Source organism: Xyrauchen texanus, chromosome 37 (genome assembly GCF_025860055.1).
Source record: "Xyrauchen texanus isolate HMW12.3.18 chromosome 37, RBS_HiC_50CHRs, whole genome shotgun sequence".
Classification (NCBI taxonomy): domain Eukaryota; kingdom Metazoa; phylum Chordata; class Actinopteri; order Cypriniformes; family Catostomidae; genus Xyrauchen; species Xyrauchen texanus.
The window spans coordinates 38247986-38274814 of NC_068312.1; the positions used below are offsets into that span (position 1 = coordinate 38247986).

General features: G+C 42.4%; 1 protein-coding gene across 4 annotated transcripts in view; it reads left to right on the top strand.

Moving 5' to 3' along the window:
- fbxl17 (F-box and leucine-rich repeat protein 17) overlaps positions 1-26829 on the top strand; it is a 292488-nt gene that overhangs the window by 38068 nt on the left and 227591 nt on the right. The window lies entirely within an intron of this gene.

Sequence of the window (26829 nt, forward strand, 5' to 3'; positions counted from 1 at the left end):
AGTTCTGAGTGGTTGTCAATGCATAATATGCTTTCTATGGTTTTCTGGGTGGTTGCTAGGTGTTCTGAAGGGCTTTTACTTTTTAGTTTATAATACTCTTGCTAGGGTGTTCTGGTTGATTGCCAGGGTGTTGCTATGCATTTGCATAGGGGTTCTGAGTGGTTATCAGTGCATAATACTCTTCTATGGTGTAGTAAGTGGTTGCATGGGCTTTGATATTTGGTTGCTAAGGGATTCTGGGTGGTGGTTAGTCCATAGTAAGCTTGCTAGGGTGTTCTTGTTGGTTACCAGGGCATGGTTAGGTGGTTGCTAAGGTGCTCAGAGAGGTTTTTAGTCATAATATGCATGCTAGGGTGTTCTGAGTGGTTGCTAAGTTGTTCTTGGTGGGCAAAGTGCGTAGTAGTCTGAGTGGTTGCTAAGATGTTCTTGGTGGGCAAAGTGCTTACTAGCCTCCCGAGAGCATACTAGGGTGTTCTGGTTGGTTACCAGGGTGTTGCTATGCATTTGCATAGGGGTTCTGAGTGGTTGTCAGTGCATAAAATGCTTTCTATGGTGTTCTGGGGGGTTGCTAGGGCGTTGTTATGTGGTTTCTAAGGTTCTCTGAACAATGGCCACCCCACACGCAATTGCCATTTTTGAGTACAAGACTTAACACATACTGCCCGGAAATTTCTGTGCCACCAGAGACTGATCGCTTGCCACTGCCCGGCCACCCCTGTGAAAAATTCCTGGCTCTGAAGGGCTTTTACTTTTTAGATCATAATACTCTTGCTAGGGTGTTCTGGTTGATTGCCAGGGTGTTGCTATGCAGTTGCAAAGGGGTTCTGATTGGTTATCGGTGCATAATAAATACTCTACTATGTTGTAGTAAGTGGCACTCCAGCGGGTGGTGAAAACTGCCCGATACATCACTGGTGTTAAGCTACCCTCCATCAAAGACATTCAAAACAAACGCTGCCTAAGGAGGGTGTGAAACATTATCAAAGACACCTCTCAACCCAACCACGGTCTGTTTACTCCTCTCCCATCTGGGAGATGCTATAGGAGTCTTTGCTGTCGCACCAGCAGACTCAGGAACAGTTTCTTTTCCTCAGCTGTCAGCCTACTGAACTGTAAACTCATATATATATATATTTTTTTTTTTTTTTTGCACAGTCCCTTTCACATTTCTTAGCACATAACTTCTACCTCCTGATACGGCTTGCGCTGTTATGCTCACCGGCCATATAAATATATTTACATATTTATACTTCATTCTGCACAATGCACCTTCAGTTTTATACTTCTTCATTTGCAACTTGTACTGTATTCATAGACATTTGCATTGAGCTAGTCTCTGCTTCTCTAGAAACATATTTATATATATATATATATATATATATATATATATATATATATATACATATTGCTATTTGCAGTTCTGGTTAGATGCTAACTGCATTTTATTGGCTCTGTACTTGTATTTTGCACAATGACAATAAAGTTGAACCTTATCTAATCTAAAGTGGTTGCATGGGCTTTGTTATTTGGTTGCTAAGGGATTTTGGGTGGTTGTTAATGCATAGTAAGCTTGCAGGGGTATTCTGGTTGGTTACCAGGGCGTGGTTAGGTGGTTGCTAACGTGCTCTTAGAGGTTGTTGATAATATGCATGCTAGGGTGTTCTGAGTGGTTGCTAAGTTGTTCTTGGTGGATAAAGTGCTTACTAGTGTGTTTTTGGTGGTTGCTATGGTTTTGTTCAGTGGTTGCTAAGGTGTTCTGAGCAATGTCAGTGCATAATGAATTTTTGGGGGTGTTTTGGAAGGTTGTGTCCCTCCTTCAATGTAAGTCTGTGGGGTTTTTTCAGGTGAAAATGGTTAAGTGTGATCGCTTGGTAACGTATAGGCACACCTCTCATCAAGAAGTGCATTTTTTAACTTAAAAAAATTTGGGATACTAATAGGATTCTACCTGATTTCACAGACTTGATTAACTTGCCCCATATACTGGATTGCCAACTGGCAATAAACATCACCAGAAGAAAACGTCCTTGCCTGTGACAGCGCTATGGGCCTTGAGAAAACGTTGAACTAATAGTACATAAAGAAACTGCAATGGTCATGTCGGAGTTGTTGTTGCGCTCAGTCAACAGCTGTTGTATTGCATTGTCAGTGCTGTCTTGTTCGCTACACAACGATATTAAATTAACAAGCCTGATTGGTTTCCATGACAGCAGGGCTGCTTGCTAATACTCCCTAACAGTCTGATTTCATATCTGTGATTCAATTAGCTTGCTGTGTGTATTACTTTGCTGAACTGTTAGCGTTTTTAGTGACACGTATCTGTTTCGATCGGCTAAGTCCACAAAAATGCGTGTTGATTGAAAGATGCTAAAATATGAGACAAATCTCTCTCTCTCTCTTTCGCTCGCTCTCTCTTTCTCTCCCTCTCTCTCTCTCTCTCCCCCTCTCTTTCTCTCTCCCTCTCTTTCTCTCTCTCTCCCTCTTTCTCTCCCTCGCTCTCTTTCTCTCGCTCTCTCTCTCCCTCTCTTTCTCTCTCCCTCTCTTTCTCTCTCTCTCTTTCTCTTTCTCTCTCTCTCTTTCTCTCTCTCTCTCCCTCTCAATTTTTTCAATTTAAAAGTACTTTATTGGCATGATTGTGTTTACCTACAATATTGCCGAAGCATTAATCTCCGTCCCTCCCTCTCTCTCTCTCTCTCTCTCTCTCTCTCTCTCTCTCTCTCTCTCACATACACACACACACAGAGAGAGAAAGAGAGGCGGCATATACACTATGAAAACATTAATAAAAGCGCTAGATTAAAATTGTCAACCTCTGGTTTGCGTCGGTGATCCTAATGAGCTTTATAGCTACAGTACCCAATGTTTGCGACAGTGTTAGCTAGCTTTGTGTGTTAATTAATGTGACTAATCTTCCTGAAGTTTCTGCTTTGAGGACACAAACCAAATGTGAGCATAAATGGCACAGCGGGTGCCGTCAAGTTTCATGGGTCCCATCACATTCCGGGGTTTGCACGGAAATGTATATCATTGAATTCTATGATAACGGTCCGATAGATCATGACACATGGGGGAATGTGAAGCAGATGTAATAAAACCATACAAATAAAACACAAATTCTTCCTTTAAGATATTGCTTAAGGTTAAAAGACTTGAGTCATGGGGGGTCTGGGTATCACACTGACTATCACACCTGGAGTCACGAGTTTGAATCCAGGGCGTGCTGAGCGACTCCAGCCGGGTCTCCTAAGCAACCAAATTGTCCCGGTTGCTAGAGAGGGTAGAGTCACATGGGGTAACCAAATTGTCCCGGTTGCTAGAGAGGGTTGAGTCACATGGGGTAACCAAATTGTCCCGGTTGCTAGAGAGGGTTGAGTCACATGGGGTAACCAAATTGTCCTGGTTGCTAGAGAGGGTAGAGTCACATGGGGTAACCAAATTGTCCCGGTTGCTAGGGAGGGTAGAGTCACATGGGGTAACCAAATTGTCCCGGTTGCTAGGGAGGGTAGAGTCACATGGGGTAACAAATTGTCCCGGTTGCTAGGGAGGGTAGAGTCACATGGGGTAACCAAATTGTCCCGTTTGCTAGGGAGGGTAGAGTCACATGGGGTAACCAAATTGTCCCGTTTGCTAGGGAGGGTAGAGTCACATGAGGTAACCAAATTGTCCCGGTTGCTAGGGAGGGTGGAGTCACATGGGGTAACCAAATTGTCCCGGTTGCTAGGGAGGGTGGAGTCACATGGGGTAACCAAATTGTCCCGGTTGCTAGGGAGGGTAGAGTCACATGGGGTAACCAAATTGTCCCGGTTGCTAGGGAGGGTGGAGTCACATGGGGTAACCAAATTGTCCCGGTTGCTAGGGAGGGTTGAGTCACATGGGGTAACCAAATTGTCCCGGTTGCTAGGGAGGGTACAGTCACATGGGGTAACCAAATTGTCCCGGTTGCTAGAGAGGGTAGAGTCACATGGGTAACCATGTGTGTGGATCGTGGAGAGTAGCATGAGACTCCACATGCTGTGAGTCTCCGCGGCCTCGTGCACGATGAGTCACGTGATAAGATGCGGCGATTGACGGTCTCAGAAGCGGAGGCAACTACCCGGATTGAGACGGGTAACCACGCGAACACGAGGACCTACTGGGTGTTCCAAATTGGGGAGATAAGGGGATAAATATAAATAAATAAATAAAAACACTTGAGTCGTTTTTGAAACATGCACGAATCCTGTATGTCGAGTCCCTATCTCTGCCACTCACACAACGAACACTGGATCAATAACACTAACTATGAGCAACAGCAATAGTGATGTTTACTGTTTGTTAGTGAGTTTGTATATGGTCACATTTGAATAACTGTATTATCATCAGAAGTGTTTGAACTTTAGAAATCTCTTCTCTCAATACCTTTTGTCAGAGAATGTTGTACACTTGAAGTCACTGTTGAAGTATTTTCCATTAGAGAATCAGTGAAGGATGCTGTCAGTGTGACAGAGGCGAGTTAACTGTTCCTTTAGGACCAACATTGGACGTTATTGTCTACAGGGACGTGTCCATCATGCGTCCACTGCAGTATGACAGACGAGCCGTGCATCACTGTCAGTGATAGTTTAGTGTGGAATAACACAACAGAGCCTTAAGGTGGACTTTTCTTGGGTAATCTTTTCTGTTGTGTGTTAAAAATGAGCCTCATTTAAGTAGAAGGTCTAATATAGGCTAAGAGTTATTAATGTCCTGGTGTGGATTAAACGGTCATTATCACAGTTGTGACTCCTGATAAAACAGTATTTAGAAACCACAAATCAACAATGCATTTAAAAAAATGCTGTATAGCAGTTTTTTGCCAAACCACATAATGGGATTTTAAGTGTAGTTCATCCAAATATGAGAATTCGCCCTAATTTCGTTCCTGTATGTTCTCTTTCTCCTGTTTAACACAAAATTAGATGTTTTAATGAATGCTCTTTTCCATCAAGGGCTGTCCAGCTCCAAAAAAGGATGAAAAAGCACCATAAAAGCACTATAAAAGTACCATAAGGCTTGAGCGCTAAGTCCTATGGGAGCTAGGTTTTCAAATCAACCACATTTCAGAAACTTCCCCGGCTGAATTTTGTTCTGGATTAATAACAGTTTTTAAGATATAGATAAACTAGGACTGTCAATCGATTACAATTTTTAATTGAATTAATTACATGGTGTCCCGATTAATTAATCGCATTTAATTACATATACTAATATTTGCTGAGAAAGCTCCTCATATATACATATTTATATCAATATATAATTATTCATAGTTATCTTTAAAGTTTTTAGTCCTCCTCCAACATGGCCGCCACGCGTCCCCTCCTCCAACATGGCCACCACGCGTCCCTCCTCCAACATGGCCGCCACGTCCCTCCTCCAACATGCCCTCCTCCAACATGGCGCCCATGAGCCCTCCTCCAACATGGCAGCCCATGAGCCCTCCTCCAACATGGCCGCCCATGAGCCCTCCTCCAACATGGCCGCCCACGAGCCCTCCTCCAACATGGCCGCCCATGAGCCCTCCTCCAACATGGTCAGCCCCATGAGCCTCCTCCAACATGGCCGCCCCGCGTGCCCTCCTCCAACATGGCCGTCACGCGTCCCCTCCTCCAACATGCCCTCCTCCAACATGGCCGCCACGCGAGCCCTCCTCCAACATGGCCGCCACGCGAGCCCTCCTCCAACATGGCCGCCCCGCGTGCCCTCCTCCAACATGGCCGCCCGCGAGCCCTCCTCCAACATGGCCGCCCCGCGAGCCCTCCTCCAACATGGCCGGCCCCGCGTGCCCTCCTCCAACATGGCCGCCCCGCGAGCCCTCCTCCAACATGGCCGCCCCCGCGAGCCCTCCTCCAACATGGCCGCCCCCGCGAGTCCTCCTCCCTTGTTAAACCTTACTTATCCTTAGGGTTGGCTGAATTAATAGCTTTCTTGTTCACATTAATGTTATAGCCTCTGCCCCTGCCGACCCTGGCACGTGGAGACCAGAAGTCTATTAGTCAGTAAAAAAAAGTCAACAAAATGAAAAAATAAAACCAACGTTTTTTTTTAGGTAATGTTTGTAATCTTGTTAAAACGGATTTCATAAAATTGGTAAAAAAAAAGGATCTATTATAGTATCGTAATACCAGCCCTAGTCCCAACACAATTAGATTAAGTAAAGATTGGATGCATGCATTTTTGAGTAATATGAACAAGAGAGGATTCAGTAACTGAAATATTAAAAGTCTTACAGCTTCAGAACAAACTTTCCTTTTTGTCTTTTAATTTTTAAGGCCCTACAGTAGGTGGTTAAATCGCAGATATGGGGCTCTCAATGTGAAAATTTTTAAGTTTTACAAATTTTTAATGGTCAAAAACCAAATGTGTGTCACATGGTGTGAAGCTACTTTTTCTTATCCAAAAAAACAAAGGTCTGAAGTACAAATAATTTTGAAACTAGAAACGTGCCTTAATTATTTACATGAAAACAATCATGTTGAAATCTTGATTTTCGCTACTTAAATGTAATTGTACATGCATGTAGAAACCGTTGCCTACTCTCTTTTCTCCAGCGTACATTCTGTGTTTGATTCCCATAACATGCCAGTAACTATAATAGAAATCTTGCTTTTGTTTTTATGGCTTTCTTTGTTAGGAACACGCTCATCTGTTGTTCTGCAGAGATATGATGTGCGGTCCTGCGGCGAGATGATTGCAGCTTCAAATGGCGTTTATGGAGTCGGTTCTGTCGTGCAGCGGGTCACACCAGCTGTGGGCATCATTTTGTGCTCGTTTTGAGGTTAAATGCGAGTGGACCGCTGTTCACAGGTCTTTGTAAAGTCATTATGTTGGTGTGAGGAATGGCGTCCTTTAGAGCAGCTTCACGCAGACTCATCAAGCCTCTTGTTTGTGCGCTGTTGTGCCTCTTTAACAGCCGCTCTGAGAGTCTGTGAGCGGCAGAATGATGCTGATTGTTTCTATTGAGCAGGACGTGTTCAGATAAAGAGGTGTAGATTACCATGTGTGTGATGCTCGTGTGAGCTCTGATGATAGACAGGATGTATGATTGTGATGTAGCAGTAACGGATGCATTTCACAGACTTCAATGATGCATTTCCACCTTAGAGGTTATGTGTGCATTTTTTTCCGTGTTTAAATATGTCTCGTATCCCTTGTTTATGTGCAGAGTATTCTATACGTAAACCATTTGTTGGTTGTCATCACCTAAAAGCGTAACATTGTGTCTCTGTTGCACTATCGCACCAGCCCTGCATTGTAACTAAACGTTACGTTCATTGATCTTGTAAGTGTGTTTATATGCATTGCAACATTGTAACATTTAATACCTAAAGAACATTGCCTCAACCAATGGTGTGCATTTGGAGGCGGGACTATCTGTTTGTACAACCAATGAAAGCTGGGGGAAGGTTTCTGGAATCTGTTTGAAAACAGTGATTATTTTTCCGTTTGGTGACGCTAGCCACACGTAAATTACACACTTATACTACGTTCACACCGGACGCGAATAGCGCGTCAAATTCGCGCCTACCGCGTCTAGTTATACGCTTGACCACTTTGAATCCATTCGCGCGTCAAGAGCGAAATTGACGCGCGTAAAAAACAAAAGTTTGAAGCGAAATTTACGAAGCGTGACGCGCGTCGGAGGCTAAATCCGATGAAACTCCGGAGGCGAAACTCGTTGGACGGCCATCTTTTTACAAGATGGCTGATGTTGATCGAGCATTCGTGGAGAGAGTCACCGCTCTGTATTTGCTCTGGAGAGCAGAACAGCGGCGTATGGGTCGTCGTCGCCGCCGTACTTGGGTCCACCAGCGAGGGCGGGACATGCTGGAGAGGAGCCACTGCCAGGTCTGGGTCGGGTTGCGGCCAACAACTCCTCCAGAGAGGCACTCGGGTGAGGGATGTCTTCATGGCACACTTCTCGGCGGAGGGAGCAGTACCATGGCAGCCGACGGAGTAGCGTTTGAAGTCCTCCTCATGACTTCCCCACAACGGCTCTTTTAAGAGCCACCCACAAACCTATAAAGAGCTAAACTATCTAAAAATAGTCCATTATTATTATATTTTGTATTTTTTTTCCCAGGTTGTCAGCCCCAGCTCCAGGATGTCAGCCCCAGCTCCAGGATGTCAGGTCCACAACATGCACATTTATTAAGTTGAGACTTTTTAAAAATGTCAGGTTTTCCATGGTAGTATATCAGGTTAAATTATTTATTTATTTTTGTTTTGATGATAAATGGAGCCAGCCTCCAAAAGTAATTAACCTGTCCTGTGTTTTTTTCCTTATTCAACACTGTCCAGACACTAATGTTGGTTGTCTTTACATTACAATAATAATGAAAGTTTACGTCACTTTACCTCCTGAGTGACAGCAGGCAGCTAGGCTCCTGATTGGTTAACGCGGCGAATTGACGCCAAAGTTCAGATTTTCCAACTTCGGGTGGCAGACGCGAGTCGCGTCAAACGCGTGAATGCACAAAATGCACCATTGCAGCGTAGCCAGACGCTCAATTAGCGCCATTCGCGCGAACTTGATACGCTGAATGAGGCGTATTCGCGTCTACAGCGCCGCGCTACGCCTCATTCGCGCCGCAGGAATTTTTTACGGCGTAACGGCGTCTTTGCATTGACTTAACATTGAAATCACTCGCGCCTGACGCGCTATTCGCGTCCGGTGTGAACGCAGCATTAAGCTTTAATGTAGAAGGGTTTCACTTAATTGACATTATTTAATGTATATTTGTATCACTACACTTAGTGTCACATTACCCAGCTATAATTTAATTATTACATTTGTTCAGAGTCCTTGTGGTGGCGTAGTGAGTCGCTTCAATTTGGGTGGCGGAGGACGAATCTCAGTTACCTCCACGTGTGAGACCATCAATCCGAGCATCTTATCACGTGACTCGTTGAGCGCGTTACCGTGGAGACGTAGCACGTGTGGAGGCTTCACGCTACTCTCCGCGGCATCCACGTGCAACTCACCACACGCCCCACCAAGATCCTCATTATAGCGACCACGAGGAGGTTACCCCATGTGACTTTACCCTCCTTAGCAACTGGGCCAATTTGGTTGCTAAGGAGACCTGACTGGAGTCACTCAGCACACCTTGGATTCAAACTCACGACTCCAGGCAATACTCGCTGAGATACCCAGACCCTCTACCCTGCCATTATTAAATAAAATCTAGTTATAACCGTCATAATGGGATTTCAAATCCGGCTTCTGATGGCGTGACTGTAAATTTGGCATCTTTCTCTATTTCGACTCATAATCCATCTTTCTATTTTTTCCCCCTTATATTTGGAAATGAGTGCAAATGTAAGTGTGAATTTTATCTTTTGCTGTTAGAGAAAAGTGGGGTGCAAAAATATTATTTGCAATTATTTCCCATTTACCTTTTATACAGCGGCACATTTTAACCTGCTATAGTTTGTTCCTCTATTCCAAAACCGGAAATGTGAAAAGCGTCCATCACTATCTTTTCTATTTCAAGATAAGGAACTCTTAACGCCTCCTGAGCTATAGTCATCCTTTGCACAGCATTAAAACACTGAGACTGATGGCAATACCATTGCACGTTGATCTTTTGAATGATTACATTAAGCATGCCTAATTAAAACACGGTGCAAAGGAGAGAGAGAAGCAGCTCACTCACCGGTTCTCTGATGTACCGTCGCGTTGTCCTCGAACACTCCTCCACACTCTCCGGCGGACGACAGCCGCTCCTCTCCAGGCAAACCGGAGTCAAACCTCCGACCCCCAGTGGACAGAACGCCCCTCCGCTTTTCTGGCGGCACATGGGGACACTCCTCCGCCCCTGGCAGTGGCCCTATTGCTCCAGGCGGTCGGGGAGTTGCTTCCCTCCTCCCCTCGTGGACGGCGGTCTTCCCTCGACCCCTCCACGTCTCTGGGGACCGCAGGGCACTCCTCCGCCCCCCGGCAGCGGCTCCCTCGCTCCAGGCGGTTGGGGAATCCAGACCCCACTTGCCCCGCGGACGGCGGCCTTTCCCCACGTCCGGACGGTCGGGCTACTCCGTCACCCGGCAGATGGCAGCGGCGCTCCCCTGGGTGGACGGCAGTGTCGAGGACTCTGCGACGGGCATCCCTCCTCCTTCCCGGGTTTCGGCACCAATGTAAGGGGGTTAAGACGGGCAAGGAGGAGGCGAGAACCGGCTTGTCAATATAAATAATAATTTAATTAAACTCAAAACAAAAGAACAAACATAAACACACACACATGACGGACATGCCTGTAAATCTCTCTCTCTCGAACTGTCGTCATCGGCCGCCTTTATCCCTCGCGCGCCCCATCAGGCCAATTGGGGACCGGGCGTGCGACATTCTAGCCCGGCCCCGCCCCCCCTCCGCTCCACAGCCCCCTACTGGGCAGGGAGGAGAATTTATAGCAAAAAATGACTTCAATAGTGTTCTGTTTCTCACCCACACCTATCATATCACTTCTGAAGACATGGATTAAACCACTGGAGTTGTCTGGAGTACTTTTATGCTGCCTTTATGTGCTTTATGGGGCGTAAAAATGTTGGCACCCATTCACTTGCATTGTATGGACCTACAGAGCTGAGATATTCTTCTAAAAACCTTAATTTGTGTTAAGTCAAACACATCTGGGATGGCATGAGGGTGAGTAAATGATGAGAGAATTTTCATTTTGTAGTTTTAACTATAAGTTATAAGTGCCATTTGTAGATCCACAACATGAGACTTTAGATTATAAATGCGCTCGGAGGTGCCGAGTTGTGAAATCGTTGGTCTAGACGGTAAGAGTGTTGTTGACGAGCTTTTACTGGGTGTAAACATAGATAACACTTAGTGTTACAGTGCTGTTTACAATCTGACAGGATGAAGTGCAAGTGGCGCTGCTTCTCTGGGAATGGATTTACTTTAAATAAGGGTCATTGACTCTCCCTTCGGGCGGTTTGTGGCACATTAAACTCATTTAATGTGAACTGATAAAGCTAATATATTGATGAAGCTGTCAGGCTCTGCTGTACACTTAATTGAACTGGAGAAATGTCTTTGTTTTGTGTTCCTGGGGGTTTTTGGTGAAGTTAAGCCAGTGGATTTTCCCCAAAAGCTAGTGAACAGCCTTGCTGTCTACTGTCTGCAAAGGGAGCTACCTAGGGAGCATCCTAACAGAAATGGGACATCTTAGGTGCCTGATTTGGGACAGACTCACAATTGATCCCAGTAATCTTATTGGCAGAGAAACACACCACATGCATACAGTATAACGGAGTTATTTTTTAGGATCTGAACTTTGCACCAATAATGGGCCAAGAGCATCTCCGCAGTGCGCTAAGTTTTGTTATTGATGTAAATATTAAGCAGTGAACCGATGTATAATGGCACTAGCTCTGGAAACTTGTTGATAAATGTGTGAAATATTGAATAGCCCTTCCTGCTCCGTTTTAACCAACAACTATCAGCCCTACATTTATCTTCCTGTGCTATGGCTGCCAGTGTTTCCCATTGCGATCGCATTACGAGACGGAAACCGCTTGTATTTGGAATTCATCCGGGCCAGGCGACGAGTGATTGATTTTTGAGTGGCGCAGCAGATGTTGAGTGACTGTGTATCATATGAAAAGGTCATAAATATGAGGAATTGACAGGTAAAGGTCACCGGTGGACGACGCTGCCGTGGGGTTCAAGTGTTATTAAAGTGCAGCAGCCTGTGTGGGCAAACGTCAGAACGGTGGCAATGCACAAGTAAGGCGCTTTTCAGAATAACGCATTTGATTGAACACAACACGTTATTTTTCTGTCTTTCACGACTGTTGCTTGTCATGTTGGACAATGAGTGCGGTGAGATCATCTAAGAATCTAAGACGGACTTTGCAACATCAATGACGGCATGACTGTGTTTATATATATATATATATATACATGTCCGTTGTACATCATCAATCAAGTCACGTTGTGAAACTGCAAATCCTGCGCTAGTTTTGATGATTTTACTATTGTTATAAAATGTGGAAAATGGTTATAATAAAGAAAGAGTATCTGCCTGTGTATCTCAGCGAGTATTGACGCTGACTATCACACCTGGAGTCGTGAGTTTGAATCCAGGGTGTGCTGAGTGACTCCAGTCAGGTCTCCTTAGCAACCAAATTGGCCCGGTTGCTAGGGAGGGTACAGTCACTTGGGGTAACCTCCTCGTGGTCGCTATAATGTGGTTCTCGCTCTCGGTGGGGCACGTGGTGAATTGTGCGTGGATGCTGCGGAGAATACCGTGAAGCCTCCACACGCGCTACGTCTCCATGGTAACACGCTCAACAAGTCACGTGATAAGATGCGCAGACTGACGGTCTCAGACGCGGAGGCAGCTGGGATTCGTCCTCCGGCACCTGGATTGAGTCACTACGCCACCACGAGGACTTCAAGACAGATGCGTACGGCATTTCAAATTGGGGAGAAAGGGAGAGAAAAAAAAGAAAGCCTGATAAATGTAACTTAATATCGGTTCTAAGTAGGGATGGGAATCGTAAGGAATTCAATGATTTCGGTTCTGATTCCTCAAAATGATTCCGGTTCCCTCATATACAATTCTTTAGTACTTATAGGAAGAGATTCATTAGAGTCATTCATTCAGGAATCAGACTACACTGGTCATGTTGTATGTTTCTAAAGAATCAGCTCATTAGAGTCATTCATTCAGGAATCAGACTACACTGGTCATGTTGTATGTTTCTAAAGAATCAGCTCATTAGAGTCATTCATTCAGGAATCAGACTACACTGGTCATGTTGTATGTTTCAAAAGAATCAGCTCATTAGAGTCATTCATTCAGGAATCAGACTACACTGGTCATGTTGTATGTTTCAAAAGAATCAGCTCATTAGAGTCATTCATTCGGGAATCAGACTACACTGGTCATGTTGTATGTTTCAAAAGAATCAGCTCATTAGAGTCATTCATTCAGGAATCAGACTACACTGGTCATGTTGTATGTTTCAAAAGAATCAGCTCATTAGAGTCATTCATTCGGGAATCAGACTACACTGGTCATGTTGTATGTTTCAAAAGAATCAGCTCATTAGAGTCATTCATTCGGGAATCAGACTACACTGGTCATGTTGTATGTTTCAAAAGAATCAGCTCATTAGAGTCATTCATTCAGGAATCAGACTACACTGGTCATGTTGTATGTTTCAAAAGAATCAGCTCATTAGAGTCATTCATTCAGGAATCTGACAGTGGGGGTTTACTCTGTGTGTGTGTGTGTGTGTGTGTGTGTGTGTGTGTGTGTGTGTGTGTGTGTGTGTGTGTGTGTGCGTGTGTGTTTCACACTGTAGATTCAAAAGAATCTGCTCACAAGAGCAATTAATTTGGGAATCAGACTTCACCTGGTGCACTGCACGTTTTTAGCCATAGATTCAAAAGAATCAGTTCATAAGAGTCATTTGTTTGGGAATCGGACTACACTCGTCACACTTTGTTTCGCTCTGTAGATTTAAAAGAACTGACTCATATGAGTCAATCTGGAATATTAAGTTTAATCTCACCAATAGGTTCACTTTTACAAGGCCTTGTTCTTTCACTTTAGATTTCTGAGAGTGTATATTTCCGTAGTCGTATGAGGGCTCATCACTTTTGATTTACAGAAGTTTGTCTCTCCCAGCAGGGCTTGTTATCGTGTCAGTTAGATGCAGGTATCATTAAGTAGGAGCGGATTTCTCCTGCGGGGATCGCCACTCAGCGTCCGCTGAAACCTAATGCATGCATGGTCGGAGAGCCGCTCTGATTGAACACTTCCTTCATTATATTAAGACATCGAAGGGGAGGACAGCTGAGCTCATAGTTGCGTTTTTGTGGATTGGCAGCCGATCCTGTTCTTACCAGCGTTTGTCGGACGTCTATATTACTGTGCTGGGAATTAGAAAGGTTTGCTGACAGAAAGCATTACAGAGCTCGTTTATTAAAAAGTCAGACGGCTTTATTTGAATGGAGTCAGCGGTTGGATTGGGCAGAGTCGGGCCCGTCTGCAATAAAGTGCTTTATTTATCTGTGCTGCCTCATGGTCATGGTCAGATAGGGACGGGTTTGTTATTACGACGGCTCCGGTTCTAGTCTCGTATGGATTCTAACACTTGCTGCTCACTCTCTTGTAAATTGGAACTGTGGGCTTTTTCGTCTAGTTTAGATTTATTAGTGCCAAAGCTCCTGTTTGCAAAGTTTTCCAGCTCAATTAGATGGGCGAAATTTGTCTCCAATTGGACAGCTGGACATTAGTGGAGTGTTAACCTGTACATTGAAGTTGAGTCACTTTTTGAACTTCTTTCTTAAATGTGAAGTGTGTAATTCATGTAATTCTTTTGGATGTGGTGGTGGCGTAGTGGGCTAAAGCACATAACTGGTAATCAGAAGGTTGCTGGTTTGAGCCCCACAGCCACCACCATTGTGTCCTTGAGTAAGACACTTAACTCCAGGTTGCTCCGGGGGGATTGTCCCTTTAATAAGTGCACTGTAAGTCACTTTGGATAAAAGCGTCTGCCAAATGCATAAATGTAAATGTTAATATTCTTGCATATAGCAAAAATAGCTAAAATTACACACGCACACAGACACACATGCAAATCCTACCGCCATTCGTCACTAAGTGGCGGTGACGTCAAGCTACCAGTGGATCTTGGCAGTGTGATACTGCAGATATTGTTGACTTTTGTATGAGAAATTGCTTCTTATTTCCCTCATTTGTAAGTTGCTTTGGAAAAAAACGTTTGCTTATAGATAGAGAAACAAACCGACTGACAGACAGACAGACAGACCGACGTCTGTCGTTCGTTCGGTCTGTCTCTCTCGGTCTGTCGGTTGGTCTATCATTCTGTGGTTCTGTCTGTCATTCTGTGATTCTATCGGTCTATCATTCTGTGGTTCTGTCTGTCTGTCTGTCATTCTGTGGTTCTGTCTGTCTGTCATTCTGTGGTTCTGTCTGTCTGTCATTCTGTGGTTCTGTCTGTCGGTCTTTCATTCTGTGGTTCTGTCTGTCTGTCTGTCATTCTGTGGTTCTGTCTGTTGGTCTGTTATTCTGTGGTTCTGTCTGTCGGTCTGTCATTCTGTGGTTCTGTCTGTCTGTCATTCTGTGGTTCTGTCTGTCTGTCTGTCTGTCATTCTGTGGTTCTGTCTGTTGGTCTGTCATTCTGTGGTTCTGTCTGTCTGTCATTCTGTGGTTCTGTCTGTCTGTCTGTCATTCTGTGGTTCTGTCTGTCGTTCTGTCATTCTATGGTTCTGTCTGTCTGTCTGTCATTCTGTGGTTCTGTCTGTCTGTCTGTCATTCTGTGGTTCTGTCTGTCTGTCTGTCTGTCTGTCATTCTGTGGTTCTGTCTGTCTGTCTGTCATTCTATGGTTCTGTCTGTCTGTCTGTCATTCTGTGGTTCTGTCTGTCGGTCTGTCATTCTGTGGTTCTGTCTGTCATTCTGTGGTTCTGTCTGTCTGTCTGTCTTTCTGTGGTTCTGTCTGTCGTTCTGTCATTCTATGGTTCTGTCTGTCTGTCTGTCTGTCTGTCATTCTATGGTTCTGTGCTGTCTGTCTGTCTGTCATTCTATGGTTCTGTCTGTCTGTCTGTCATTCTGTGGTTCTGTCTGTTGGTCTGTCATTCTGTGGTTCTGTCTGTCTGTCTGTCATTCTGTGGTTCTGTCTGTCGTTCTGTCATTCTGTGGTTCTGTCTGTCTGTCTGTCATTCTGTGGTTCTGTCTGTCGTTCTGTCATTCTATGGTTCTGTCTGTCTGTCTGTCATTCTGTGGTTCTGTCTGTCTGTCTGTCATTCTGTGGTTCTGTCTGTCGTTCTGTCATTCTATGGTTCTGTCTGTTGGTCTGTCATTCTGTGGTTCTGTCATTCTGTGATTGTGTTGGTCTATCATTCTTTGGTTCTGTCGGTCTGTCATTCTGTGGTTCTGTCTGTCTGTCATTCTGTGGTTCTGTCTGTCTGTCAGTCTGTCATTCTGTGGTTCTGTCTGTCTGTCGGTCTGTCATTCTGTGGTTCTGTCTGTCATTCTGTCTGTCTGTCATTCTGTGGTTCTGTCATTCTGTGATTGTGTTGGTCTATCATTCTTTGGTTCTGTCTGTCTGTCTGTCTGTCATTCTGTGGTTCTGTCTGTCTGTCTGTCTGTCATTCTGTGGTTCTGTCTGTCTGTCAGTCTGTCTGTCATTCTGTGGTTCTGTCTATCTGTCGGTCTGTCATTCTGTGGTTCTGTCTGTCTGTCATTCTGTCTGTCTGTCATTCTGTGGTTCTGTCTGTCTGTCATTCTGTGGTTCTGTCTGTCTGTCATTCTGTCTGTCTGTCAGTCTGTCTGTCGGTTTGTTTCTCTATGTATCAACAAATGCTTTTATCCAAAGTAACTTACAAATGAGGGAAATAACAAGCAATTAATCTCATACAAAGTCAACAATATCTGCAGTATCACAGGATCCACTGGTAGCTTGAGTTGCAAAGAAGCAAGAGCTGAAGAAAGGGACCAAGATAGAAAGAGTTGTTTTTTTTATTTTACTTGAATTTTATTCAAATTCGTATTTTTGTATTTATAATTTTTTGTTTTATTATTGTTTATTATGTGTATGAATATCTAAACAATATCGTCACGTAAAATAGTGCAATACTTTGACATAACCAATTCTCCCCACACGTATTTGAAGAACGTCTGGTCCAGACACAGAGCTGCTCTCTGCTGGACATCCCGTCTGAGGTGAACACCAGAGAAGTTCTGCCATTTTGAGTGTTTTCTGGCCTCTTTGGACTCTTAAATTCTCCTGATAGGATTCAGCACAGTGTATCTCACTCCTGTTTCATTGTTATCCATCACCGAGAACTCTGTGACCGTTAATGTTCTGACCTGAAAAACTCTTTTCGTTTGATCTGTGCTTGGCAGAAAACTCGGTGACCCCGTACAGAGACAGAAAAAAAGGATAGATTTCTTTGGCAAATCAGCTTTGGAAAATACACGTTTGGGAAAGGTCTGTACAGCCTTTTGTGTTCCTGGAATAAAAGGAAATGAGTGGACTGATTTCACTGGTTGCCAGTTTGCATATTTCCCTCTATTGTACTCCAATGTTGGGGTAAGAAGAGGATGTAAGGGGTCACGATGTTGTCCGTGAACTCCAGACGACGTTGAACTGCGTTAATCCTCCTAACCGCGACCCCAAACCCGGACCAGCGCCCCTGAACAATAGCCGACTGCGTCAGGATTGGTGGAAGACTCAAAGCGCTCCTCCTGCAGGTTTTGTCACGGTCTGTTGTATGTGTCACGTCTGGAGCGCTGATGGCCTTTATTCTGTCTGACATTGTGAGGTGCTGTTGTCGAGGGGACGGGCGTGTGGGTGAATGCTCATGGAAGAAAGAATTTAGAAGGAAGTGAACCGCTCTTCTGGCCATACTTTCAAATATTTCACCTTTTATAGACATCTGCCTTTTTTTGATTGCCAAATATAGTAGATTAAATTCATATCTAACTATTAATAATAGTATTTTTTTTGTTGATAAAGTTTATTGAAATAGTGTTTGACACATGCCATTAACAATAATTGTACATCTTGATTAAAATATCGTCATTATCGACCCAAAAATGCAAGAATATTGTGATAAAATTGTATGCTTTTCTTTGTGATTATATGCGTTTTTTAATAATATATACTGTATGTTGGTTCGCAAAACAGAACCATCTTCATGTGTGGCCATTTTCATGCATTCTCATTTAAATATGCATTGATTTTGACAATAGAACAGCTGAAATTTCCTCCACTGGAAACGAAGCATTTCGAAAACGCTCTCCAATACCGCACACTTTGTACAATGAATAATGTTCGGAAACTAAATCGGATTAGTTTGGCTGTTGGACCTCACTGTATTTTTATATAAACATTTGAATTGACCCATTCTGATGGTTGGATGTGAACATTAACTGACGCTCCTGACCTGTATCTGCATGATTTTATGCATTGCATTTCACTGCTGGCATACAATTGGCTGATTCCTCTGTCTGTCCTTCTGTGGTTCTGTCTGTCTGTCTGTCATTCTGTGGTTCTGTCTATCTGTCATTCTGTGGTTCTGTCTGTCTGTCATTCTGTGGTTCTGTTGGTCTCTCCTTCTGTGGTTCTGTCTGTCTGTCGGTCTGTCATTCTGTGGTTCTGTCGGTTTGTCATTCTGTGGTTCTGTCGGTCTATCTGTCATTATGTGGTTCTGTCTGTCTGTCTGTCTGTCATTCTGTGGTTTTGTCAGTCTATCATTCTGTGGTTCTGTCTGTCTGTCATTCTGTGTTTCTGTCTGTCGGTCTGTCTGTCTGTCTGTCCTTCTGTGATTCTGTCGGTCTGTCTGTCCTTCTGTGGTTCTGTCTGCCTGTCATTCTGTGGTTCTGTCGGTCTGTCTGTCCTTCTGTGGTTCTGTCTGTCTGTCTGTCATTCTGTGGTTCTGTCTGTCTGTCCTTCTGTGGTTCTGTTGGTCTGTCATTCTGTGGTACTGTCTGTCATACTGTGGGTCTCTCTGTCTGTCCGTCCGTCCTTCTGTGGTTCTGTCTGTCTGTCATTCTGTGGTTCTGTCAGTCTGTCTGTCGGTTTGTTTCTCTATCTATCAACAAACGCTTTTATCCAAAGTAACTTACAAATTGGATGGTTGGATGTGAACATTAACTGAAGCTCCTGACCTGTATCTGCATGATTTTATGCATTGCATTGCACTGCTGGCATACGATTGGCTGATTCCTCTGATTCCTTGGCTCATGACGATTCGGTTGCACCCTATGGCGCAATTTTCCGTCATACATTTTAAATTTTCGGAAATAAACCTACTTTTTCAAACCCTGCATCATCTTGTTTGATTCTGTTATCGAATGGCGCTTAAACGAATTTGACGAACAACGTACAAGAATGATCTTGAGGCTGTATCTCCGCAACGCTTTGAGGGATTGGGACGAAACGGGGTACGTGTCATTACCATTAGGCCCCGAGGTTATCTGCAGAGTTTTGGCGCACTGCCCCCTACTGGTCAGGAGATATAAGGCTTATAACTCTTGAACGCTTTCCTGCACGATAACCATCATGCCCAGCTACTACCCGAGCAGTTTCAGAACAGCGCCACATACTGGACAAAAATTAGAAGTAGCTATTTTTAGCTATTTTAGTTGATTTAGGAGGAGCTGCTCTCAGCGTCATGCATAAGACCTGTCACTCATCACCCCTGCTGCGACCATAGTCATCCTCATTTTAACTCTAGCTTTATATACACTGAATCCAGTCATTCCATATGCACTGTTGCTTTTACTACTCTGCACTTTTTGTATTAGTCTTGTATTGCAATGCTAAACAGAGAAAACACACACAAAAGCAAATCAAGCCTGAACAAATGCAGTCTTTGTGTAAATATGACAGCGATATGAGACAAAGCAGATGTTGTGAATGGCTTTGTGTGTTTAAATAGGAGTAGAGTGACGCTTTAGGCAAACTTTCAGTCTTTTTCCTGGGAAAGACGCCCGGCCTCTTGTTGCATTAACAATAGAAGCAGATTTGGGAAGTGTACCTCTGTCACTTTGCAGCACATCTCTGCCACATATAGCCTTTCATTTATCTGTCCACAAACTCCAGCATCAGCTTTTAATCATCATTTTCTCTATTGGAAATCAGCTGCACTGCTTGTGGCTTTTTAAAGGTAAGAAAAACAGTTATTAATGTAAAGTTTATTTAGTAAGAGTCAGTCAAAGAAATTAACTGTTAATTAATTGTTAACATGATGTTGGTTCACCGAACACTAATGTTTGTATTTTTCATACAGTAAACACAATGTCAAATGATGACTCTTAAGATGAAGCGGCTTTGAAATAGTGTCTGTTGTGAAACGCGTTATATAAATAAAAATGGCTTTACTTGACGAGTCTACAGGCTAACTTGGTTAGATGTTGGTTTTCATGGTTATACATTTACATTGATGCATTTGGCAGACACTTTTATCCAAAGCGACTTACAGTGCACTTATTACAGGGACAATCCCCTGGAGCAACCTGGAGTTAAGTGCCTTACTCAAGGACACAATGGTGGTGACTGTGGGGATCGAACCAGCAACCTTCTGATTAACAGTTTACCAGTACTGTGGTTTAGACCACTACACGTTATACATATGCTGATGCTTCTTTTCCAAATGCTGGTTATCTTGGTTATTCAGATGCTGGTTATCTTGGTTATGCAGATGCTGGTTATCTTGGTTATGCAGATGCTGGTTATCTTGGTTATTAAGATGCTGGTTATCTTGGTTATTAAGATGCTGGTTATCTTGGTTATTAAGATGCTGGTTATCTTGGTTATACAGATGCTGGTTATCTTGGTTATGCAGATGCTGGTTATCTTGGTTATGCAGATGCTGGTTATCTTGGTTATTAAGATGCTGGTTATCTTGGTTATGCAGATGCTGGTTATCTTGGTTATTAAGATGCTGGTTATCTTGGTTATGCAGATGCTGGTTATCTTGGTTATTCAGATGCTGGTTATCTTGGTTATGCAGATGCTGGTTATCTTGGTTATTAAGATGCTGGTTATCTTGGTTATTAAGATGCTGGTTATCTTGGTTATGCAGATGCTGGTTATCTTGGTTATGCAGATGCTGGTTATCTTGGTTATACAGATGCTGGTTATCTTGGTTATGCAGATGCTGGTTATCTTGGTTATTCAGATGCTGGTTATCTTGGTTATTCAGATGCTGGTTATCTTGGTTATTCAGATGCTGGTTATCTTGGTTATACAGATGCTGGTTATCTTGGTTATGCAGATGCTGGTTATCTTGGTTATTCAGATGCTGGTTATCTTGGTTATTCAGATGCTGGTTATCTTGGTTATTAAGATGCTGGTTATCTTGGTTATGCAGATGCTGGTTATCTTGGTTATTAAGATGCTGGTTATCTTGGTTATGCAGATGCTGGTTATCTTGGTTATTAAGATGCTGGTTATCTTGGTTATGCAGATGCTGGTTATCTTGGTTATTAAGATGCTGGTTATCTTGGTTATGCAGATGCTGGTTATCTTGGTTATTAAGATGCTGGTTATCTTGGTTATACAGATGCTGGTTATCTTGGTTATGCAGATGCTGGTTATCTTGGTTATGCAGATGCTGGTTATCTTGGTTATTAAGATGCTGGTTATCTTGGTTATGCAGATGCTGGTTATCTTGGTTATTAAGATGCTGGTTATCTTGGTTATGCAGATGCTGGTTATCTTGGTTATTAAGATGCTGGTTATCTTGGTTATGCAGATGCTGGTTATCTTGGTTATGCAGATGCTGGTTATCTTGGTTATTCAGATGCTGGTTATCTTGGTTATTAAGATGCTGATTATCTTGGTTATTAAGATGCTGGTTATCTTGGTTATACAGATGCTGGTTATCTTGGTTATTCAGATGCTGGTTATCTTGGTTATTAAGATGCTGGTTATCTTGGTTATTCAGATGCTGGTTATCTTGGTTATTCAGATGCTGGTTATCTTGGTTATTAAGATGCTGGTTATCTTGGTTATTCAGATGCTGGTTATCTTGGTTATTAAGATGCTGCTTATCTTGGTTATACAGATGCTGGTTATCTTGGTTATGCAGATGCTGGTTATCTTGGTTATTCAGATGCTGGTTATCTTGGTTATTCAGATGCTGGTTATCTTGGTTATTCAGATGCTGGTTATCTTGGTTATTAAGATGCTGGTTATCTTGGTTATACAGATGCTGGTTATCTTGGTTATGCAGATGCTGGTTATCTTGGTTATTCAGATGCTGGTTATCTTGGTTATTCAGATGCTGGTTATCTTGGTTATTAAGATGCTGGTTATCTTGGTTATGCAGATGCTGGTTATCTTGGTTATTAAGATGCTGGTTATCTTGGTTATGCAGATGCTGGTTATCTTGGTTATTAAGATGCTGGTTATCTTGGTTATGCAGATGCTGGTTATCTTGGTTATTAAGATGCTGGTTATCTTGGTTATGCAGATGCTGGTTATCTTGGTTATTAAGATGCTGGTTATCTTGGTTTTGCAGATGCTGGTTATCTTGGTTATTAAGATGCTGGTTATCTTGGTTATGCAGATGCTGGTTATCTTGGTTATTAAGATGCTGGTTATCTTGGTTATGCAGATGCTGGTTATCTTGGTTATTAAGATGCTGGTTATCTTGGTTATACAGATGCTGGTTATCTTGGTTATTAAGATGCTGGTTATCTTGGTTATGCAGATGCTGGTTATCTTGGTTATTAAGATGCTGGTTATCTTGGTTATGCAGATGCTGGTTATCTTGGTTATTAAGATGCTGGTCATCTTGGTTATTCAGATGCTGGTTATCTTGGTTATGCAGATGCTGGTTATCTTGTTTATGCAGATGCTGGTTATCTTGGTTATTCAGATGCTGGTTATCTTGTTTATGCAGATGCTGGTTATCTTGGTTATGCAGATGCTGGTTATCTTGTTTATGCAGATGCTGGTTATCTTGGTTATTAAGATGCTGGTTATCTTGGTTATGCAGATGCTGGTTATCTTGTTTATGCAGATGCTGGTTATCTTGGTTATTCAGATGCTGGTTATCTTGTTTATGCAGATGCTGGTTATCTTGGTTATGCAGATGCTGGTTATCTTGGTTATGCAGATGCTGGTTATCTTGTTTATGCAGATGCTGGTTATCTTGGTGATTCAGATGCTGGTTATCTTGTTTATGCAGATGCTGGTTATCTTGGTTATGCAGATGCTGGTTATCTTGGTTATGCAGATGCTGGTTATCTTGGTTATACAGATGCTGGTTATCTTGGTTATTAAGATGCTGGTTATCTTGGTTATACAGATGCTGGTTATCTTGGTTATTCAGATGCTGGTTATCTTGGTTATTCAGATGCTGGTTATCTTGGTTATACAGATGCTTGTTATCTTGGTTATTCAGATGCTGGTTATCTTGCTTAGTCAGATGCTGGTTATCTTGGTTATACAGATGCTGGTTATCTTGGTTATTCAGATGCTGGTTATCTTGGTTATTCAGATGCTGGTTATCTTGGTTATTCAGATGCTGGTTATCTTGGTTAGTCAGATGCTGGTTATCTTGGTTATGCAGATGCTGGTTATTCAGATGCTGGTTATTAAGATGCTGGTTATCTTGGTTATTCAGATGCTGGTTATTCAGATGCTGGTTATCTTGGTTATGCAGAAGCTGGTTATATTGGTTATTCAGATGCTGGTTATCTTGGTTAGTCAGATGCTGGTTATCTTGGTTATTCAGATGCTGGTTATCTTGGTTATGCAGATGCTGGTTATCTTGGTTATTAAGATGCTGGTTATCTTGGTTATGCAGATGCTGGTTATCTTGGTTATGCAGATGCTGGTTATCTTGGTTATTCAGATGCTGGTTATCTTGGTTATTCAGATGCTGGTTATCTTGGTTATTCAGATGCTGGTTATCTTGGTTATTCAGATGCTGGTTATCTTGTTTATACAGATGCTGGTTATCTTGGTTATTCAGATGCTGGTTGTCTTGGTTATGCAGATGCTGGTTATCTTGGTTATGCAGATGCTGGTTATCTTGGTTATTCAGATGCTGGTTATCTTGGTTATTCAGATGCTGGTTATCTTGGTTATTCAGATGCTGGTTATCTTGGTTATACAGATGCTGGTTATCTTGGTTATTCAGATGCTGATTATCTTGGTAATTCAGATGCTGGTTATCTTGGTTATTCAGATGCTGGTTATCTTGGTTATTCAGATGCTGGTTATCTTGGTTATTCAGATGCTGGTTATCTTGGTTATTCAGATGCTGGTTATCTTGGTTATTAAGATGCTGGTTATCTTGGTTATACAGATGCTGGTTATCTTGGTTATTAAGATGCTGGTTATCTTGGTTATGCAGATGCTGGTTATCTTGGTTATTCAGATGCTGGTTATCTTGGTTATACAGATGCTGGTTATCTTGGTTATTCAGATGCTGGTTATCTTGGTTATGCAGATGCTGGTTATCTTGGTTATGCAGATGCTGGTTATCTTGGTTATTAAGATGCTGGTTATCTTGGTTATACAGATGCTGGTTATCTTGGTTATTAAGATGCTGGTTATCTTGGTTATGCAGATGCTGGTTATCTTGGTTATTCAGATGCTGGTTATCTTGGTTATGCAGATGCTGGTTATCTTGGTTATTCAGATGCTGGTTATCTTGGTTATGCAGATGCTGGTTATCTTGGTTATTCAGATGCTGGTTATCTTGGTTATTCAGATGCTGGTTATCTTGGTTATGCAGATGCTGGTTATCTTGGTTATGCAGATGCTGGTTATCTTGGTTATGCAGATGCTGGTTATCTTGGTTATTCAGATGCTGGTTATCTTGGTTATTCAGATGCTGGTTATCTTGGTTATACAGATGCTGGTTATCTTGGTTATTCAGATGCTGGTTATCTTGGTTAGTCAGATGCTGGTTATCGTGATTATGCAGATGCTGGTTATTCAGATGCTGGTTATCTTGGTTATTCAGATGCTGGTTATTAAGATGCTGGTTATCTTGGTTATACAGATGCTTGTTATCTTGGTTATACAGATGCTTGTTATCTTGGTTATACAGATGCTGGTTATCTTGGTTATTCAGATGCTGGTTATCTTGGTTATTCAGATGCTGGTTATCTTGGTTATTCAGATGCTGGTTATCTTGGTTAGTCAGATGCTGGTTATCTTGGTTATGCAGATGCTGGTTATTCAGATGCTGGTTATCTTGGTTATTCAGATGCTGGTTATTAAGATGCTGGTTATCTTGGTTATTCAGATGCTGGTTATTCAGATGCTGGTTATTCAGATGCTGGTTATCTTGGTTATTAAGATGCTGGTTATCTTGGTTATGCAGATGCTGGTTATCTTGGTTATTAAGATGCTGGTTATCTTGGTTATGCAGATGCTGGTTATCTTGGTTATTAAGATGCTGGTTATCTTGGTTATACAGATGCTGGTTATCTTGGTTATTAAGATGCTGGTTATCTTGGTTATGCAGATGCTGGTTATCTTGGTTATTAAGATGCTGGTTATCTTGGTTATTCAGATGCTGGTTATCTTGGTTATGCAGATGCTGGTTATCTTGTTTATGCAGATGCTGGTTATCTTGGTTATTCAGATGCTGGTTATCTTGTTTATGCAGATGCTGGTTATCTTGGTTATGCAGATGCTGGTTATCTTGTTTATGCAGATGCTGGTTATCTTGGTTATTAAGATGCTGGTTATCTTGGTTATGCAGATGCTGGTTATCTTGATTATGCAGATGCTGGTTATCTTGGTTATTCAGATGCTGGTTATCTTGTTTATGCAGATGCTGGTTATCTTGGTTATGCAGATGCTGGTTATCTTGGTTATGCAGATGCTGGTTATCTTGTTTATGCAGATGCTGGTTATCTTGGTTATTCAGATGCTGGTTATCTTGTTTATGCAGATGCTGGTTATCTTGGTTATGCAGATGCTGGTTATCTTGGTTATGCAGATGCTGGTTATCTTGGTTATACAGATGCTGGTTATCTTGGTTATTAAGATGCTGGTTATCTTGGTTATACAGATGCTGGTTATCTTGGTTATTCAGATGCTGGTTATCTTGGTTATTCAGATGCTGGTTATCTTGTTTATACAGATGCTTGTTATCTTGGTTATTCAGATGCTGGTTATCTTGCTTAGTCAGATGCTGGTTATCTTGGTTATACAGATGCTGGTTATCTTGGTTATTCAGATGCTGGTTATCTTGGTTATTCAGATGCTGGTTATCTTGGTTATTCAGATGCTGGTTATCTTGGTTAGTCAGATGCTGGTTATCTTGGTTATGCAGATGCTGGTTATTCAGATGCTGGTTATCTTGGTTATTCAGATGCTGGTTATTAAGATGCTGGTTATCTTGGTTATTCAGATGCTGGTTATTCAGATGCTGGTTATCTTGGTTATGCAGAAGCTGGTTATATTGGTTATTCAGATGCTGGTTATCTTGGTTAGTCAGATGCTGGTTATCTTGGTTATGCAGATGCTGGTTATCTTGGTTATTAAGATGCTGGTTATCTTGGTTATGCAGATGCTGGTTATCTTGGTTATACAGATGCTGGTTATCTTGGTTATTCAGATGCTGGTTATCTTGGTTATTCAGATGCTGGTTATCTTGGTTATTCAGATGCTGGTTATCTTGGTTATTCAGATGCTGGTTATCTTGGTTATACAGATGCTGGTTATCTTGGTTATGCAGATGCTGGTTATCTTGGTTATTCAGATGCTGGTTATCTTGGTTATGCAGATGCTGGTTATCTTGGTTATGCAGATGCTGGTTATCTTGGTTATGCAGATGCTGGTTATCTTGGTTATGCAGATGCTGGTTATCTTGGTTATTCAGATGCTGGTTATCTTGGTTATGCAGATGCTGGTTATCTTGGTTATGCAGATGCTGGTTATCTTGGTTATGCAGATGCTGGTTATCTTGGTTATACAGATGCTGGTTATCTTGGTTATTCAGATGCTGGTTATCTTGGTTATACAGATGCTGGTTATCTTGGTTATTCAGATGCTGGTTATTCAGATGCTGGTTATTCAGATGCTGGTTATCTTGGTTATGCATATGCTGGTTATATTGGTTATTCAGATGCTGGTTATCTTGGTTATTCAGATGCTGGTTATCTTGGTTATACAGATGCTGGTTATCTTGGTTATTCAGATGCTGGTTATCTTGGTTAGTCAGATGCTGGTTATCTTGGTTATTCAGATGCTGGTTATCTTGGTTAGTCAGATGCTGGTTATCTTGGTTATGCAGATGCTGGTTATTCAGATGCTGGTTATCTTGGTTATTCAGATGCTGGTTATCT